The following is a 19,738-nucleotide window of genomic DNA, read 5'->3' on the forward strand; positions in this document are numbered from 1 at the left end:
TATCAAAATGAACACCAAAAACTGAACACATCAACTTTATCATCTGTCCCCAAAAGCCAACAATACCAGGACAGGAGCAGAACACATGGGCTCGATCTGCCTCCAGTGAACCGCACTCCCTCCAGCAGGAAAATGAACTCCAGAAAAATGTGATTTTCGTGCAGGTGTAATAAAGAAACGGGCCAGACGTTTCCAACAAAAATCCCTCCATGATAGTGAGTTTGGCACCGGATGATATTTAACGGTCCGTCACTTCTCGTCACTTGTCGTTTAGTCGTCTTCTGGTCCAACTCTACCTGGAAACATGGAGACTAACGTTGGGAGAAAACAGCAGAGTCCTGTCTGGGATTTATTTGAATACGACGACAGAGAAGAAGAGAAAAGATATAAGAAACTAAAACTAAACTAAAACTAAGCATTTAGAAAATACGAAAATGAATAAAAACTAGCAAACCTGCTCTAAAAACGAATTAAAACTAACCGAATTAGAAAAAAAAAAGTCTAAACTAAATAAACTAAACTATAATGAAAAATCCAAAACTAGTAGAACCTTGGTTCGAGGTGCTCTTTGGAAAAGGGATTCTTAAAGTAGAGACCAAACTAGAAAACAAACTCCAAGGCATTCTCTTTAAACATTAAAATTACCATATTGAGGCCATATCTAGACCTAAAAAACTGTTTTTTAGTTCTAGATATGACCATGCCATGGTAATAAAGGCATCTTAATATTTAAAGAGAGTGCCTTGGAGTTTTTCTTCTAGTTTGGTATCTAAATATTTTCCAAATTCCAGGAGTCATGAATTGTTGCCAGTATGGCCGTGAAATAGGCTGTGAAATGGACATTAAATTCCATTCTAAGCAAGGTTATTATCGTTAACGAAACTAACGAAATGATGAAAACATTTTCGTTCACTGAAATAAATAAAAACTATAATTATAAGAAAAAACGATAACTAACTGAAACTGTATTGTGTGCTTACAAAACTAACTAAAACGTATAAAAATATGGATAAAATTCCCTTAGTTTTCGTGTTTGTCAATGTCGGATTGATACGAAATCGATTCATTTCGCTCGAGCAATTTTAGCTAGCGGCACCATACGATATTTAATGTTCTGTTACCTCTCGTCACTTGTCGTTTAGTCGTCTTCTGGTCCCCACTCTACCTGGAAACATGGAGACTAAAGTTGGGAGAAAGCAGCAGCATTTGAATTTGACGGAGAAGATAAAAGATATAAACCCACTTGTTTACTCTGTGTTACATGTCTTGATTTGTTTTTATTGTTAATGTTTTTAGTTTTTATGTTTATTGTGATTGATTTTATATCTGTACAGCCACTTTGATTGAAAGCGCTTTACAAATAAATTATTATTATTATTATTACTATTATTATTATTATAAAGAAATTAAAACTAAAACTAAGTGTTTAGAAAATAACGAAAATGAATAAAAACTGGTAAACCTGCTCTAAAAACAAATTAAAACTAACTGAATTAGAGAAAAAAAAAAGTCAAACCTAAATAAAACTAAACTATAATGAAAAATCCAAACTATTACGACCTTGGTTCTAAGTAGTCTTAAAAAGTCTTAAATGAACTTGTAGGAACCTGTAGGAACTCTGATAAAAGTCCACCATCACCATATGTTCCACCAACAACACAATGCTGCTGCTGATACCTTTTACATGTTTTTTTCTTTTTTTATTGCAGAGTGTTTCAACGTGCCACTTGTGAATGGCTGATGTGTTATCCACAATGAAGAAACATCCCAGGCCTGTTTTATCAGATTACCTCCTGAGTGTGACGGCGCTGCTAACATGTGATTTGGCTCAGCTGTAATCGGCAGATGCACTAATGGTGGGTTAATTGGACGTGATTGACTTTAGAATCCTCCAGAGGAGCAAATCAGCATAATTACACTCTTATGTGTCTCCTTTTAAGGCCATAGAAGAGCTAAATGTGGGCTTCTTCTGCGTTTTCTTAATGCAGTTTTAATCAACGCACTGATTTACTGTCATGGATAAACAGGTAGTCGGAGTCGGATGGAAAAGTCAGATCTGTAATATTGGTCTTCAAGGTTCGTGTTCCCTATAACTTAGTAAATCTACAGGGTGGGGAAGCAAAATTTACAATGAACATTTAGTTGTTTTTTCTCAGCAGGCACTACGTCAATTGTTTTGAAACCAAACATATATTGATGTCATAATCATACCTAACACTATTATCCATACCTTTTCACAAACTTTTGCCCATATGAGTAATCAGGAAAGCAAACGTCAAAGAGTGTGTGATTTGCTGAATGCACTCGTCACACCAAAGGAGATTTCAAAAATAGTTGGAGTGTCCATAAAGACTGTTTATAATGGAAAGAAGAGAATGACTATGAGCAAAACTATTAGGAGAAAGTCTGGAAGTGGAGGAAGCAACAAAAAACGTACCGAAGCTTTTATTAAAGCTCTCAAATCCAAAATCCTAAAGGATCCAAACAAATCCATGAGAAAAATGGCAATTGAACTTGAGGTAGACAACAAGACCGTTAGAAATGCAGTAAAATATGATTTGAAGTTAAAATCTTACACAAGAACACCAAAACACTTGTTGACAACAGCAACAAATCCAACTTTAGCAATTTTTGGGAATCATGTTTATGTCCGCCTTCTAGCCCAGATCTAAACCCTCTGGATTCTGCTGTTTGGGGCGTTTTAGAACATGCTACCAATAGAACATCACACAGCAATGTGGACTTTCTTAAAGATACTATTAAAGAAGAATGGGAGAAGTTGTCACCCGAATATTTGAGGAACACTTGCGCAAGTTTCAGGAAGCGTGTGAAGGCAGTTATTGAGAAAGAAGGAGGACACATAGAATAAAAACATTTTCTATTATGTCAATTTTCTTGCGGCAAATAAATTCTCATGACTTTCAATAAACTAATTGGTCATACACTGTCTTTCAATCCCTGCCTCAAAATATTGTAAATTTTGCTTCCCCACCCTGTATATCTTGGTGATGTCTAAGTACTAGAACAGAGGGAGGATACAAAGTTATTACAGGTGCTTTTAGCCGACAGCAAGAAATCTATTACAAGACTGTGCACTGTAAAAAAAAAAAAAATCTGTAATTTAACAGAATTTTCACTGTTTATTTTACAGATTTTTCCTGTATTTTTAAGATACAGGAAAAATATTAATGAAATGACAAAAACAGACTGTGATTTTACACGTCAACTGTAAAATGACATGAAAAACTGAATGAATAACCAAAAAATTTAAGTTTTTTAAAAGAATTTTTTTCTTTTTTCACAGTTAAAATACATTTGCAAATGTATCGTAATTTCACAAATATTTCTTTTCTATTTAGGAGATTAAACTGTTAATTTAAAGTTTAATACTGTAAAAAAAAAAAAAAAAAAGTAATAAAATGAGATAAAATTACTGACAATTAACCGTAAAAGAAGTATTTGTTCTGTAAGTTTAACCAGACGTGTTTGTTAATTGACAAATATCTTGTGTAATTACAGGAGGTTTCACAACAAAAATGTTGAATAAATGTATTTTTGTGAATGTATAACATGTATAAGCACTGATAAACTGTCCAAATACAGTTTTTATCAGTGGATTGTACAACTGAGTCTCATTGAAAATTATTTATATATATATATATTTATAGGTAATTTGATTGTTTTAATACGTGTAAATATTCTTTATTAAACATTAAAAAGTCCAAAAATATGCAAAATGTCATGTAAAGTTAGGGCAAAAAACTGTATTTTAATACCGTATTTTTATGAGATGGTTATTTTCCGTTATTTAACAGTATTTTTTTGGCACCCTGCTGCCGGAATATGACCGTTTTTTTTTTTTTTTATGAGTTTTTTTTTTTTTACACAAGATATTTGTCAATTAACAAACAACAACTGCATTTGGACAGTTTATCAGTGCTTATACATGTTATACATTCACAAAAATACATTTATTCAACATTTTTGTTGTGAAACCTCCTGTAATTACACAAGATATTTGTCAATTAACAAACAAGTCTTGTTCAACTGACAGAACAAATACTTCTTTTACGGTTAATTGTCAGTAATTTTATCTGGTTTTAATTTTTTTTTTTTTTTTTTTTTGTCTCATTTTATTATTTTTACAGTATTAAACTTTAAATTAACAGTTTAATCTCATAAATAGAAAAGAAATATTTGTGAAATTATGATACATTTGCAAATGTATTTTAACTGTATTTTTCTGTGGAGAAAAAAAAAATTCTTTTAAAAAATGGAAATTTTATGGTTATTCCCAGTTACAGTTTTTTCATGTTATTTTACATTTGACGTGTAAAATCACAGTCTGTTTTTGTCATTTCATCGATATTTTCCTGTATCTTAAAATACAGGAAAAATCTGTAAAATAAACAGTGAAAATTTTGTTAAACTACAGATTTTTTTTTTTTTTTTTTTTTTTTTTTTTTTTACAGTGCAGAGGTATTGAAAGCTGTGATTGTCTTTTTTGTTTAAGTGAGAAATACCAAAACTGTAAGTACTCAGTTCATGTTTTTTTTTTTTCTTTTTTTTTTTTTTTCTGTTTGACACTTTTGTATGTATAAAATAAGAAATAAAATAATGTAAATGTAAAAAAATAAGAAAAAAAGACTGTAATAGATATCATATGCATTAATGGTAATGCTGACATATCTTGCTCCTTTTCCAATAAAAACAAAACAAAAACAAAAAAAAGAAAAATGCAGATCAGTTGAATTCTTCGTGGTTTTGCTTTAGTGGAAGTCTGCCTGGGAAAAGTCGCCGTGGTTCATTCCGTCCCATTTGAGCCTCTCTCTGTTTGAGATCCAGGAGGCTGAGGTTATCCATCACACGTGCTCGTCTGGTCGGACCCGGAGCTCATACGTCAACGCCAGACTCGGGGAGGGGTTCCCATCTGTGCCCCTCTCTGCCGGCATCTCAACGATGACAAATGTGCCACCTGCAGTGGAAATATTGAGAGTTACCAGGACATTTATCAGGTAACATTTGAGCAATATGAAAGATAACCTTTTGTAAGTGGACGCAGATAAAGATGTATGTTCTGCCTTCCTTCTGCGAAAGCTCTGCCTGGGCTTAATACTGCAGCTACCCACAAGTAATATCATGATAATGTGTTTCTTATTTGGGGGGTTTAACCAGGTGTGCAGTCTGTGCACTGCATCAAACCCTTGGATTACTAGGAACATTTACAGTTTTTCTTTCTTTTTTTTTTTTTTTTTTTTTTTTTAAATACACCAGTGTTGCAGGCTTGGAGTGAGACACCTGTAGGCACATGAGGCTTGGTTTGGATTTTTTCTTTTTATTTCAATACGTATGCTATATTCCAGGCAGGTCTAATAATTTTTTCTGCGTCTGTATTCTACCACCCATCACTCTGGAATGCAGCATTAGATCCTTACCCCCCACTTCAACAGGCCTATACAGGGTGAGTCAGACAAAACGCTCTTTTCATTTAAAGAAATTGTACCACTGAAATGGAAATGCTTATTTTTCTTTTGATCATACAGTCATATTGATGTGGTTATTGAGCATGTCTGGCGATTGAATCATTGATTTATGGCATAGCATAACAGAGGGAATGTCCATTGTTTATTGTGCACCGAAATATCTGCCAACACAGTTTATGCCACCGTGAATGAAATTGAAATTGTCAACCATTACAGCATGTTTACTCGCCATCAAAATGTTTTGTCTCAACGAAGTCGTCCGGCACGACCTTCAACCTGGCTACCGTTCAGATTGATGCAATCTGTGCTCGTTGTCGCATCTCTAACACAGCTCTTCTCGCCATTCGTGTTCGTCGTAGGGCTTGGATTTCAGCCGTGATGCGATTTCGGAGTTCCTGAAGAGTTTGTGGAACAGTCTGATACACACGGTTTTTAAGATACCCCCACAAGAAAAAAATCAAGGGGGGTCAAGTCCGGGGATCGGGGAGAATTTTGTCACCATGGGGCGGCCATGGCTCAGTTGGTAGAGCGGGTCGTCCAATAACCGAAGGGTTGGCGGTTCGAATCCCGCCCTGTCCTAGTCAGTCCGTTGTGTCCTTGGGCAAGACACTTCACCCTCCCTGCCTCCAGTGCCACCCACACTGGTGTATGAATGTTCGGTGGTGGTCGGAGGGGCCGTAGGCGCAAAATGGCAGCCACGCTTCTGTCAGTCTGCCCCAGGGTAACTGTGGATACAGATGTAGTTTACCACCACCAGAGTGTGAATGTGAGAGCCAATGAATAATGGGTCAATAATGTAAAGCGCTTTGGGTGTCTAGAAAGGCGCTATATAAATCCAATCCATTATTATTATTATTATTATTATGAAAGCTCTCTGCACATCCGTAAACTGTGGTCTTGCCATGATGAAAACTCCCTGGGCACTGTCATGTAGGCCTATGTCCTGAGTGTGAAAGCAAAGCCCCGACTCCTGTAATTGTTGTCAATTTCAAGTTTGTTCACTGTGACGCACATTGTGTTGGCAGGTATTTCAGTGCCCAATAAACAATGGACCTTCTCTCTCTTATGCAATGCAATAAATCTATGACTACATCACCAGACATGCTCAATAACCACATCAATATGACTGTATGGTCAAAAGGAAAATCAGTGTTTCCGTTTTAGCAGTACAATTTCTTTAAATGGAAAGAGCGTTTTTTCTGACTCACCCTGTAATATTATTTCATTTGCACCATTAACCCTTCGGTATCCAGGTGCGCCTTTTAGGCACACTTTTGTTACGCTCGGTCTAGGCCATAGGTGTCAAACATGTGGCCTGGGGGCTAAATCTGGCCCGCCAAACGGTCCAATCCGGCCCGCAGGATGAATTTGTGAAATGCAAAAATTGCACGGACGATATTAACAATCAATGGTGTCAAAATCATTTTAATTCAGGTTCCACATACAGACACATTCAGTCCAGTTAGATTTAAAGTGGGTCAGAACCAGGAAAATATTATCATAATAACCTAGAAATAATGACAACCCCAAATTTTGTCTTCGTTTTTTTGGTGTAAAAAAGTAAAATTACATGAAACATTACCAAACTATACTTTTACAAAAAATGTGAATAACCTGAACAAATATGAACAAACGGAAATGTCTTAAGAAAAGTAAATGCAATTTTACTAATATTCTGCATGTTATTTTTTTTTTTGAACTTTTTATTTAGATTTTTGCACAACACGAAACGGAACAAAACATCTGGGATAAGACACACATGAAAAAAAAAAAAAAAAAATTTAAACCACATAGTATTATTATTGTTACAAATATTATACTACATCTGTAGATACATTGCCAAATATCAAAACATTCATATATTTGTATACATATGCACACATCTATATAAATACAAAACATCTCATGTCAGGGGTTATAAGAGCAATTTTCGTTAACAACCCAAAAAGTTTAATTATACAAATAGTCTTCGACCATGTGCCATCTCCGCTTAAAAAGATCCATTTTCATCTGTAATGATGCGGTCATTCTTTCCATAGTGTACACTTGTTTCAGTCTTTGTTTCCATTCTATTACTGTTGGTGATTTGACACTCTTCCAATTTACTGTGACTATTTTTGTAGCAATCAACAGTAAAATATGTCAAAAATATCTCTGCTCTGCATTAAAATCATTGACCGGTATGACTCCAAGTAAATAGAACAAAACATTTGAAGGGACTTCTCTTTTTACAGTTCTTTCAATTTCTTCTTTGATATTTTTCCAGTATATAAACAAGCTTGGACAGTCCCAAAATAGGTGTGTATGGTCACCTGTTCTACCACAATTTCTCCAGCATAAAGCTGTAGATGGATCCTTGACAAAATAAGATATAACCGAAGGAGTATGAAAAAATCTGGTCTTGAGTTTCCAATCAAATTCCCTCCACTGCTGACTATTGATGCCTTTATGAATAATATTACATAATTTATCCCACAGTTCGTCTTCTATAACAATATTTGATTCCAATTCCCATTTTTTTTGATATCATATGTATTTTGAAAGGTGTCTGGTGAGAGTCTTTTATAGAGATGAGAGATATGTTTGCCCGCTAGAAATCCTTTTTCTGAAATTGCAATAAAATATTGTTCTATAGCATTTGGTGTTCTCTTAATTCTCTCATTCTCTTTATGATTTATAATATAGTGTCTGATTTGTAAGTATCTACAAAAATCTTTTGTGGGGAGATCAAATTGTTCTTGAAGTTGTGAAAAGGACTTTAGGTGCGTTTCTTCAAATAGTTGATTGAGAATTTTTAAACCTTTAGCTGCCCATCCCTTAAACCCATAATCCCCAATCGAGGGTGGAAAGTCTGGATTACCCACTATGGGCATAGCTCAAGAGATCGATCCGTTGTCTTTCAGATTTTTTTTTACCTCTAAAAATGTTATGTTATGTTAATGTTATTAATCTTTTGTGCGATTCTAATGCACATGTGTAACTGATAAACTGATAAACCGAAGCGTAATATTGTTAAAATTGCACTTGTTTTCCTTAAGACAATTCAAGTTGTTCATGTTATTCAGATTTTTAAGGAAACTTTGTCAATGTAAACCTGATCATAATATAATTTCACTTTTTTCATAGTTAGAATTTTACTGGTCCGGCCCACTGGAGATCAAACTGGGGTCAATGTGGCCCCTGAACTAAAATGAGTTTGACACCCTTGGTCTAGGGGTTGCCGATATGCAACGTGGTGTGAGACTCCCCTCCCTCCATGTCCCTTAACAAACAGGAGCAATTTACACAAATGACCAGCAACCACGCCACTGCAATATGAAATATTTATTTACAACAAAAGAAAAATTAAATCAGGTAAAGAATCATAATAATCTACAAACACAAACGAAGGAAACCAAAATACATCCATCTCACCTAACAAAAAATTTAAAGAAAAGATTCCCTCCTTCTATAGCTGATTTCACAAAGTTCTAACAAAGATTACAACAGGCTGGTGTGCACAGAGGGGGGGTGGGGGGGTGGAATGAGAGGAGTCTCCTGGGAGGAAGGAAGATCTGGCTTTAAATTTCCCAGCTCATCTCTGAAGCACCAATCAGCTGCAGCCAGCAGAGCAACAGCACACCTGCAGCTCATCCTCAATTAACCATTATCTGTCGGAGGGAAATGCAGGACACACCCACACAAGGAAGAGAACAGAAAAAAAACTACAAAAATACGACAGAATCACAAATGACACAGCACACTACACAACCAACAAAATACTAACCCTTAACACTTTGCACTTCATTTTAAAAACTTCATATTATTTTTCACAATTTAAATAAGGTCAGAATTCAAAAGTTGTTCATTTTTGCATGATCTTTAAAATTCTGGCCACCAACTAAAATGTGCACATTGTAAACAAAAGAAAATTACCAGACTAGCATCTGTCTCCCAAGTGTGCCTAAAACGCACTATTTCTTCCATTTGATATGTATGATTAGGACTGACCTGGATTTACTAAAATAAAATCAAATTAGAGCAGAAAAATAAATCAATATATAATATTTAATAGTTTGATTTATAGGTGTGCATTTTATGCACACTTGGTGACAGATGCTAGTATTTTTGAACATTTGACCTAGCACCAAAAATAATCATGCAAATTAACCAATGTTGGAGTTAATCATTGACATATGCCAGGATGAAAAAATCAAATAATATGTGATCCACTTTTTATGTCGTGTATTGAAAAAAAAATCATTTTTTTTTGTTTTTTGCATCCAAAAAAATGATTTGTTTACATTACAAACACGGCATTTAAAGGGTAAAAAAATGTGACAATTATTGAGTATTTGGTATTTTTATTTACAGCTCAAGTTGATGAAATAGAAAAAAAAGTGTAAAAGAATTAAAAACAAACTGTATGAAAATTTTTTTGACATTATTCCACAAGTGTGCCAAAAAGGCACACTTGGTGCTTAGTCAGGGTCTTCCTGGACGGGATACCAGAGGGTTAAACATTTAGCAGAAAGACATTTATGCTTGTATATCGTCCACTTTTTAAAGGTGCTGTATGTAGGATTGTGGCCAAAACTGGTACTGCACTCACATTCAAAATACTACAGAGCATGGTATCCTCTCCTCCTCCCCCCCAGACTAGGGGTTGCCAGATCCAGCATGAGCGTCTACTACTAGTGTTTCCACTAGTCTTTGCCACCACACCATAAATTTCATTCAAAAAAATCATCACCAGACTTACTACACTCAAGGAATAAAGAAACGCACCATTTTCATTTTCTCGATTTTTTCAGAAACATGACAGTTACTGCAAAAGTACAAACTACAGTGAGTTCAGTACTATTCTGAGTCCAAATGAAATGATTGTTTTCCTGGTTCCAGTTGATTGATTTTGATTACACTGGTCAACAACAAATGTATTGTTTAAGTTTTTTGAGCTGATTTAGGATCATTTGGTGTGCTGAATCCAAAAATCACATTAATTTTGCTCAATCAGGTCAACTTTCTGAACTATGCTACATATGGGCTTTTTAACATTTTTGCTTACATTTATGGGCATTTTCACATCATATGATACAAAATTCTTTCATATTTCTTGCAATAAACGAGTTCTGAAGATTTTACTTTTGCCAATTTATGATTAATGGTTTTTTTTTAATATTACAGGTGAATGAAATGGCTTCGACTAGAAGATCTTGCAAAAATAAGCCTGACGTATTCTGCTACATCTGCGGTGAATACACCATTGGACCTAACAGGAATCGAGTCCCAAGTTTCATAAAGTGTGCTTACCAATCTTATTTTGGTATTAAACTTGGTGACCAAGATAAAGTTTGGGCGCCACACGTGGTATGCAAGTCATGCACCGAGTATCTGCGTCAGTGGACCAAAGGCAAGAAGAGTTGTCTGAAGTTTAATAAATACATCCTGTCAGAAAATGATTTTTTTTTCTCTTAAAACCTATTTTGGGTGAAAACTATATAAAAAAAATCAACTGATAAAGTCACAAAAATGTAATCAATTTTGTGAGAAGATCAAATTTTTCAAAATCAAATTAGCAAAAAAACCTGACCTGATTGAGAAAAACAGATGTCATTTTTGGATTTAGCGGTGCAAAATGGTCCGAATTCAGCTGAAAAACCCTAGACAACTTGCAAAAAACATTTTTTTGTCACCCAGTGTTAGCAATAAGAACTGTATATCTGTACTCCTCACCCATGTCTGCTCATGAGTGAAACTCACAGATGCATTGGACCTCTGCTCATTTGTGCACAACCATTCCCGATGAAAACACACCAAAATGGAGTGAAGACACATTTGTCCACAATGCCACGACCACTGCAACCGGAGAGAGATGGGGCCACATCGGGCCAAAACCTGTCATGGAGGTGTAACAGCCAAATGGGACGGTCCTGTGCAGCGGTTGTAACATGCGGTTGACCAGATCTGGGACGGTGGTTGGAGGAGCCGGTGGTGTGGTAACGCTCAGCAGGGCGTCCAACGGTAGAGAGGTGGAGTCCAAACAGCACCGGTCAGCTCCGTCCAGCTGAAACATGCCAGTGGCCCCAGCTCTGTCCGGTTGCAGTAGTCGCGGCATTGTGGACAAATGTGTTACCGTACCCCCCCACCCCCGACCGAACCATGGATGCCGGACTACAGACCCCCCCCCCCCCCCCCCTCCTTCAGATTACACACCACTACATGAAGAGGTCACTTCCACTGAAAGCACTGAACTACAAGGAGCTACCATGGCAACAGACCAGTCCTACACCAGTACCCGGTCTGTTCACTAGTCCTACACCAGTACCCGGTCTGTTCACTAGTCCTACACCAGTACCCGGTCTGTTCACTAGTCCTACACCAGTACCCGGTCTGTTCACTAGTCCTACACCAGTACCCAGTCTCTTCACCAGTCCTACACCAGTACCTACACCAGTACCCGGTCTCTTCACCAGTCCTACACCAGTACCCAGTCTGTTCACCAGTACCTGGTCTTACATAATTTGATTATTAATTATAATTACTTAGAACATAATTCCTACATACTGCACCTTTAACATAAAATCACTAGAAACTGTCAAACTGAATTCCGTTGCCAAGTACTGGCCACTCTGTACCAATCAGCTTCCATTTCCATCTCCTCCTCGCTGCATCTAACTTGTACAAACTGGGTGTAATGTTTACTCATAGCCAAGTTTCAACTGTCAATGAAAATACCCGTCATTCTCAAGGTAACATCGACATGCCTCAGGCCAGATGGAGTCTCGAGACGCCTTCCATGACGACACCCGTGTCTGAATGTGCTTGTGGGCTTTTGAGCAGTATTGTCAAGGTTTTGTCGGGTCTGCTACAATACAAGCTCCAGCTCCCCTTCTATTGAAACTGAATTTTAATGCACATAGTAAGCCAGCCGGTGAGTCAGTGCCGAAGCAGATGTAGGTAGTGAGCTGTGAGGCCTGCAGATTTGTTGTGGCGTGTTCTGCCAAAACAGATGTAGAATCGATGTTTACTGCGGTGCATAAATATGAGATGGAGTGACAAATTAAAGAAGTGATATTTAGCTTTTTTTAAATGGAATTTGGCATTTTAAAAAGTTTCCCTGTGGTCTGAATAAATTGTGAATTCTATGCTTGGGTCTGAATTCTTCATTCTTTCAACTCCACAGGTCCATCTTCAACCCTATCCAGTGTAGATGAGCATAACTAAGTGCATTTTTGCGTGTATTGTGGGATATTTAAGCATATTTAAGTGCATTTTTGCGTGTATTGTGGGATATTTAAGCATATTTAAGTGTAATTTTGCGTGTATTGGAGGATTTTTGACCATAATTAAGTGTATTTTTGCGTGTATTGTAGGATTTTTGAGCATAATTAAGTGTATTTTTGTGTGTATTGTAGGATAGTTAAACATATTTAAGTGTATTTTTGCATGTATTGTAGGATTTCTGAGCATATTTAAGTGTATTTTTCCGTGTATTTTAGGATTTCTGAGCATAACTAAGTGCATTTTTGCGTGTATTTTAGGATTTCTGAGCATAACTAAGTGCATTTTTGCGTGTATTGTAGGATATTTCAGCATATTTAAGTGTAATTTTGCGTGTATTGGAGGATTTTTGACCATAATTAAGTGTATTTTTGCGTGTATTGTAGGATTTTTGAGCACAATTAAGTGTATTTTTGTGTGTATTGTAGGATAGTTAAACATATTTAAGTGTATTTTTGCGCGTATTGTAGGATAGTTAAACATATTTAAGTGTATTTTTGCGTGTATTGTAGGATTTCTGAGCATATTTAAGTGTATTTTTCCGTGTATTTTAGGATTTCTGAGCATAACTAAGTGCATTTTTGCGTGTATTGTAGGATATTTCAGCATATTTAAGTGTAATTTTGCGTGTATTGGAGGATTTTTGACCATAATTAAGTGTATTTTTGCGTGTATTGTAGCATATTTAAGCATATTTAAGTGTATTTTTGTGTGTATTGTAGGATTTCTGAGCATATTTAAGTGTATTTTTGCGTGTATTGTTGGATATTTAAGCATTTTTTAGGTGTAATTTTGCGTGTATTGGAGGATTTTTGACCATAAATAAGTGTATTTTTGCGTGTATTGTAGCATATTTAAGCATATTTAAGTGTATTTTTGTGTGTATTGTAGGATTTCTGAGCATAATTAAGTGTATTTTTGCATGTATTGTAGGATTTTTGAGCATAATTACGTGTATTTTTGTGTGTATTGTAGGATAGTTAAACATATTTAAGTGTATTTTTGCGTGTATTGTAGGATAGTTAAACATATTTAAGTGTATTTTTGCGTGTATTGTAGGATATTTAAGCATATTTAAGTGTATTTTTCTGTGTATTTTAGGATTTCTGAGCATAATTAAGTGTAGTTTTGCATGTATTGTAGGATATTTAAGCATATTTAAATGTATTTTTGTGTGAATTGTAGGATTTTTGAGCATATTTAAGTGTATTTTTGTGTGTATTGTAGGATATTTAAGCATATTCAAGTGTATTTTTTATTTTACGGAATTTACTTTTTTCACCCAAAAGTTCTTATCCTATTGTTTATATTATTTTACTGGTCCGGCCCACTTTCTATCATATTAGGCTGGATGTGGAACTGAACTAAAATGAGTTTGACACCCCTAATCTAAACTTTAAAAAAAATGGGAAAAATTAAAAATGAACGTTTTAATTAAAAAAAGGACTGGGAACATGGAATATAACTACTCGTCTCAATCAAATATCCAACGTGATATCATGAAATGCGGAAATATACATGCCATACACGCCACTTTTAATTGGCGCGTTATCTATACGCATTATAAATGTTCACGCTGCGCCAAATATCATGCAATTAGCGGTTAGGGTTAGCGGTTACGGATATGTAAACTGGAGATCTTGGCTTAACACGTGTTTAAATGGCATTGAATAACACGCAAAAGGATGAAAATGCCTACGTATAGCATAAGAACTGGCGTAGCATACGACGCGATTTCTTGAGATCAGTCTGAAATATCAGTGAAAGTGTGCGCTGTCAGTCAACATCCCAGCATACCTGCCTTCTTCATTCTCATCGTCAACCGGAGATGAATATTTATTCGTGTCTATTCGTCGTTCCTGTGATAAACCGGCGTCATATTTGATATCAGCGGGGATCGACCTTCGAGAGGGTTAAACGGGTACAGAAAATGAACAAATGAACAGAATAGATGGGAAACCGAAACAGCGTTCGCTCCATAATCTGCGCTGACCTTCTCATGAAAACAAACTACTCGGTTCTGAAATAATACACCTCATCTGTGTAAATGACGGGTAAATACAGCCCCGACTGATTTAATTCACTGCGGGAAAAACCGGAGAGTCAGGGGTGACCAGGTCTTATACGAGCCGCAGCTTCATTTACATGGAAATCATAGTAAGTGGCTGCGCTAGGCTTTGATTTGTAGCAAACAATGAATAGTGCACAAAATAAAATGACCACCTTTAGCTGGAATGTAGTTTTTTTTTTTTTTTTTTTTTTTTACAGATAAACAATATTTACAGGAGAAAAGTGTTTGTTAAATATAAATGTTCATATCTGACTTTTTGACTTTACAGGTTAAAAGTTCTGATTGCTTTTAGTCACATTTCCGGTAAAAAAGAAAAAAAAAAAAAAAATTGAACAAAAAGTACAAAAACAGCAAGAAATTGATGAAAGTTTTTCGAGATCAGTGTAAAACCTCACATTACTCATTCCTAACTTGAGGGTTTGTGTGTATTTTTTTTTTTTTTTATAAACATTTGTTTATTATTTTTCATTCATACAAAACTTTAAACATCATGAACATCTTGAACATGGCAGGGAAAAAATAAATATATAAATAAATACATGAATAAATGAAAATAAATATATATAAATAAAGCAAAATAAATACATAAAATGAAAATAAATCTCAAAAAGATGTGACAAACATTAATCTGACAGCATTATATAGAAACAACTGATTAAATAACATAATAAATAAAACTTAGGTATAGAGTGGAAATGATACTATACATGTACATTCCCACATCAAACAAAATGTCCCAATTTGTCACTTACTCACTACCCCTTCATTATCACCACTCTTAATTAACCCTTTCATGCTCGAATTATGAGAACCTTAGTCAAGATTTTTTTCTTCAGTGTTTAGCCATGAAAAAAACAATGCGATCGAGGTTTTTTTTTCTATGGAGTTACAAAAATATCCATGCATTAAATTTTTGAAGTAAAGAAACATGTGTTTAAAACCCAATATCAGAAAGTGATATGAAAACAATGAAATAAAAACATTTTTAATGCTGCTAATCTGATGTCTTCTCACATTTTAACATATTCTAATGCTAGTAATTACTCACTTCATGGAGATAATATGCAAAAAAACCCTTCTTGTCTAACAAATAACAATTGACTTACACTCAAACATGTTAGTGCAGATCAGGTTTATCTAGAACAGTAAAGTTACAGTAATGATCCGAATTACAATGTATGGGATGGTGCATAAGCGTCCACTGTGTTGGCTGATATGGAACTAAAACAACAAAACCCATGAATATACAAGAGAACATCTGGAGAACAACTGTCCACTGGAGTGGACAGTGCATGAAAGGGTTAAATCCAAAAACATCTTCCAAATGTTACAGAATTCCGAAGTTCTCTTTTTAACCGTATATGCCAGTTTCTCAAGAGCCAAACTTGAGGTTAAATTATTGAACCAGAAGTCAAAAGAGGGGCGACCAATATTTTTCCAACACAAAGCGATACACCGCTTAGCTTGTAATAAACAGAAATCAACCATTTTTCTTTCTTTAGCAGATAAAGAGCAGTTTACAGGATAGTTTGTGTGTAGTTTTAAGCTTTGTAGCTTCTGTACGTCGGTGTATGCCAGCTTTTCTTTGCATCTTCCTTTTTCTCACTTCGGGATGTAATAATCCCCAATTTGCCATCTGCCTCTTCCCCCCGTAGCCATTTTCGCTCTCGTTATGTACCCCAGCTGGCGTATACAAGAAATAAATGAAGACTAGGAACATGCGGCGAGTACATGCACGTAAAACACCGCTGCACGCCGCAAAAGTCCAACGTCAAATTGTTCCTCTGACCTTTTAGACTCCAGGCGACTCGGACTTGATTACGGAGTTCTTACGTGTAATGACTTGGCCTTTGTTCGGCGTAGGAACAGTAAGGTGGAAATAAAAAAGACGCTCTCGAACATGTCGGTTTATGTTCGCTGCAGGCTCACAGGTGACCGAAGGGGCTTTCCTTGAAACGCTTCGAACCTCCGATGACCCTTCCAGCCACACACGGACATCAATAAATAGCAAGAGCTGTGGATGTTCATTCCTAAACGATCCTGACGGGGGTGGTTTCCTACAGACTGATAACGCTGACAGCGGTAGAGGTCATGCAGAGGTGTAATTGTATTCACTCCACGCTATGGATGTGTCACCGTTTTGAGGCTATTGGACCAAAATGAGGCTCTCTGATTGAGATCATTTTAGGTGACTGACGCAGGAGAACGCAAATATGGAAGTGGAGGTGCTTCGGTGGCCTGCCAAGACAGTCGCCGGTGGTTGTTTAGGGCAGTTGATGAAGAATGAATGATGAATGAATGTTTATTTTCAGTTGAATACAAAATACAAAACACATACATATTAAAAAAAAACAACAAAACAAAACACCTACATATTAAAAAAACAAACATAAAATTAACACATTTTGTAACTGAAAAAGGAAGAATCTGAAGTCGGAGGCTTATTTCTGCTTCTCCTATTCACATCCTTAGTCCAAGTCCACACCTTAAGTTGCAGAAGATAAATACTTAAACTTAAATTATACTACATTCAGTGTAATAAGTTATTTTGTAATCATATTACTTTCATAGCCCTTCATAATTTGACAAATTAAATTCTTTTTGAAACTCAACAGTGAGCTACACAATTTCACTTCATCCTTCAGTTCCTTCCATAGCTTGACACCAATAACTGAAACACTGTGATGTTTAACGTTTGTTCTTACTTTACATTTTTCAAACACAAACATCCCTCTTAAATTATAATGTCCTTCTCTTAACTTAAAAATTTTCTGAATACAAAAAGGAAGGTTTTTACTTTTAACGCGAAACATAAATTCCATTGTTTTTAAATATACAATGTCAAGAAATTTTAGTAAACCAGATTCTACTAAAAGTGGATTACTTGATTGGAGATAACCAGCTTTGTTTATGACTCTAATAGCTTTTTTTTTTTAAGTTTAATTATTGGGTCTAAATTAGTTTTCTACACAATGCCCCATATTTCCACACAGTAGGACATATATGGCATTACAAGTGAACAGTACAACATATGCAAACATTTTTTGCTTAACAAGTCTCGGGTTTTTATAAAGAATCGCAACAGCCTTGGACATTTTGCATTTGATATATTCTATTTGTGGTTTCCAACAGAGTTTATGGTCAATAATCACTCCCAAAAATTTAGTTTATGTTGTTTATGTTGTTTATGTTAATTTAGTTTATGAGGTTTATGTCTGGATAGTGGACAGAACTAGCGGTCTCTCAAAACCAATTACTCCACAGCATACATCAGCTCTTTCTGAATAATCGTCTACCTGTACTTTGCCTTTTTTTGAACCAGAACCGGCATCAACAATACATGTATTCCCAAATTTAAGTGTTACTTTCTGCTGACTCCAACAGAGTAAATGGCAGGAGTAAATGCTTAGTCAACTCCAGAGTGCAAGTGTGGTGGTCAGTCTTACAAGTCTTTTACGAGACCAAATGTGTTAGTTCTAAGGTATGCTTATTCATTTTGAGGTCACTGAGGTGTAATTGTATTCACTACACGCTATAGATTTTTCACTATTTGAGGCTTTTTGACCAAAATGAGGCTTTTTGATTGAGATCATTTTAGGTGACTGACGCAAATATGGAAGCGGCGGTACTTCGGTGGCCGCCCGAGACAGTTGCCGGTGGTTGTTTAGGGCAGTTTATGAGGTTTGTATCTAGATGAGGTGAAATTAAACCTATGTGGACAGAACAAGTGGTCTCTCAAAACCAATTACTCCACAGCATACATTGGGTCTTTCTGAATAATCGTCTACCTGTACTTTGCCTTATTTTGAACCAGAACCAGCATCAACAAAACATGCATCCCCAGTGTTAAGTGTCACTTTCGGCAGACTCCAACAGAGTTAATGGCAGGAGTAAATGTCTAGTCAACTCTAGAGTGCAAGTGTGGTCGTCAGTCTTACAAGTCTTTTACGAGAGCAAATGTGTCAATTCTAACATATGTTTATTCATTATGAGGTCACTGAGGTGTAATTGTATTCACTACATTTGATAGATTTGTCACTATTTGAGGTTTTTTGACCAAAATGAGGCTTTTTGATTGAGATCATTTTAGATGACTGGCACAAATATGGAACCGTTGGTGCTTCGGTGGCCTACCGAGACAGTCGCCGGGGGTTGTTTAGGGCAGTTTATCAGGTTTACGTCTGGATGAGGTGAAATTAAACCTATGTGGACAGAACAAGTGGTCTCTCAAAGCTATTTAGTCCGTGGGGTAAAAAGCAGGAAGAGCTGGACTGCTTAGTTAACTCCAGAGTGCAAGCACGGTCGTCAGTCTTACAAGTCTTTTACGAGAGCAAACGTGTCAGTTCTAATGTATGCTTCTTCATTTTGAGGTCACTGAGGTGTAATTGTATTCCCTACATGCAATAGATTTGTCACTATTTGAGGTTTTTTGACCAAAATGAGGCTTTTTGATTGAGATCATTTTAGGTGACTGACGCAAATATGGAACTGTTGGTGCTTCGGTGGCCTACCGAGACAGTCGCCAGTGGTTGTTTAGGGCACTTTATCAGGTTTACGTCTGGATGAGGTGAAATTAAACCTATGTGGACAGAACAAGTGGTCTCTCAAAACCAATTAGTCCACAGCATACATTGGGTCTTTCTGAATAATCGTCTACCTGTACTTTGCCTTATTTTGAACCAGAACCAGCATCAACAAAACATGTATCCCCAGTGTTAAGTGTCACTTTCGGCAGACTCCGACTGAGTAAATGGCAGGAGTAAATGCTCAGTCAACTCCAGACTGCAAGTGTGGTCGTCAGTCTTACTTTTACGAGACCAAATGTGTCAGTTCTATTGTTTTATTTGATTTGATTTGAATGTTTTTAATGCTTTTATTACTTTGTATTGTGCTTTTATTCTTCTGTACAGCCCTTTGGTCC

The 19,738-nt window shown here is 36.0% G+C and overlaps 1 long non-coding RNA gene across 1 annotated transcript; it reads left to right on the forward strand.

Moving 5' to 3' along the window:
- Nucleotides 1–1,669: 1,669 nt before the first annotated feature.
- On the forward strand, nucleotides 1,670–10,821 carry LOC115411058 (uncharacterized). The gene is made up of 3 exons (XR_003934169.1): nucleotides 1,670–1,856; nucleotides 4,774–5,015; nucleotides 10,650–10,821. It is a non-coding gene; the product is annotated as an uncharacterized LOC115411058 (long non-coding RNA).
- The last annotated feature ends 8,917 nt before the right edge of the window (nucleotides 10,822–19,738 follow it).

This window comes from Sphaeramia orbicularis, chromosome 20 (genome assembly GCF_902148855.1).
Source record: "Sphaeramia orbicularis chromosome 20, fSphaOr1.1, whole genome shotgun sequence".
Lineage (NCBI taxonomy): Eukaryota > Metazoa > Chordata > Actinopteri > Kurtiformes > Apogonidae > Sphaeramia > Sphaeramia orbicularis.